We start from the raw sequence: 1,611 nt of genomic DNA on the forward strand, positions 1-1,611 counted from the left end.
GGTTTTCTGAAATATTTTGGATTTTTTATTTATTGTTAGCACACATTGTATAAAGAAGCAATCAGCTCTTTTTCCCACAATTTATGTCATTTGTGCTAAGCAACACTTTCTGTTTGCATCTGTAATCCTGGAGGCAAGTACAAGAAAAATTCTCTCCTCCATAGACGTTCATCCACTGCAGGTAAGCACTAAACTTCCTGTCCTACTGTGTCACTTTTAATTATAATAGGTCCCTGGCAAATTTCAACCTAATTTGCATAAAGTAACATGCAAATGAAGTCTTCCCTGTTGCTGGTCAGTTCCGTGCTGCATATCCCACAATGCCTTTAAAGTGAATGGGGTGAACTTTGCGGCAGGTTATTCATTCATTGGGTCTGTAACATGAAATTGACCTGAATCCTTTGCAGAGTTTGATGTGACTGAACTTTGCCACGCAAAATTGTGAGACTCTCCAATGTCTGAGACAAGGGGTGGGTTTGACCTTTTATTCAGCAAATACTGTTCCTTTACTTTCTCATTTTAAAAATGACAGCAAAATAATGCAAACAGCAGAAAAGAGGGTATGCTGATAGTCTGTAATGAGTACAAAGACAGTAGTGGAGCTTACTCACAGTAAGATGTTTGATAAAATGCGATATAACTGATGCGAGTTGTGATGTCATGTGAGTTTCATAATCCGTCCATCTATGCATCCATTTTCTGCCCCTTATCTACGCCTTGTTGTGGTGGCAGCAGGCTAAGCAAGGTAGTCCTGAGGTGTTCCTAAACCAGATGAGATATATAATCTCTTCAGCATGTTATGGTTTTTCCACCAGCTGGATATGCCAAGAAAAACTCCGAACGAAGGCACCCTGGAGGCATCCTGATAAGAGGCCTGAAACACCTCATCTGGTTCTTTTTGACGCAAAGGAGCAGCGGCTCTACTCTGAGGGCCCTCCAGATGTCTGAGCTCCTTACACTGTCTTTAAGGATGAGCGTAGCCCTTGTAGGGTCTCCCAAGTCAAAGAGTGATCAGGCTAAGAGCAATGAATCAGCAGAGAAGGAGCTGTGGTGCCTTACTTGAAGCTAGAGCCCTAGGGCCCCCTTGTGGAGCAAAACCAGGAAGGAAGCTCAAGGGTGAGCGTCTGAGGGTCAAGCCTTGATCTGGGGCCCAGTTGGGCACAGTCTGAAAGCACAACATTGTGTCACCCACAGGGATGGGCATTGGGGTCAGGTTCGTTGTCAGCTCGATGGCAGACAAAGGTTGTGACCTAGGTGTGCTGATGTCTGGCATTGTGGACTGGTTCTAGGAGGTTTACAACCCTACCCACACTATTTTCTGCCCCACCCTCACCTTATTGATGACGTAAAAGATTTCAGTGTCTCAATTGTTATGTGTTACTGTCAAACCCTGCGATTGCTACAGATGTATCCTAAACCCAATGCAAATCTAGCATCATAGAATTGACTGTATGGAGGAGGACACTCAGGGCCTGGTTTATGTCTATCTTTACTTTTTACTACGCAGTGGTATCATTTTAAACGTGGTTGTCTGTGATCTTTAGCGGCACCTGAAGGCACCACGCAGGGAGCGCAGCGTGTTGACGTCACAGACTTACGTGCCTGTGCTAC

The sequence above is a fragment of the Chaetodon trifascialis genome, chromosome 6, assembly GCF_039877785.1.
Source record: "Chaetodon trifascialis isolate fChaTrf1 chromosome 6, fChaTrf1.hap1, whole genome shotgun sequence".
NCBI classification, from domain to species: Eukaryota; Metazoa; Chordata; class Actinopteri; order Chaetodontiformes; family Chaetodontidae; genus Chaetodon; species Chaetodon trifascialis.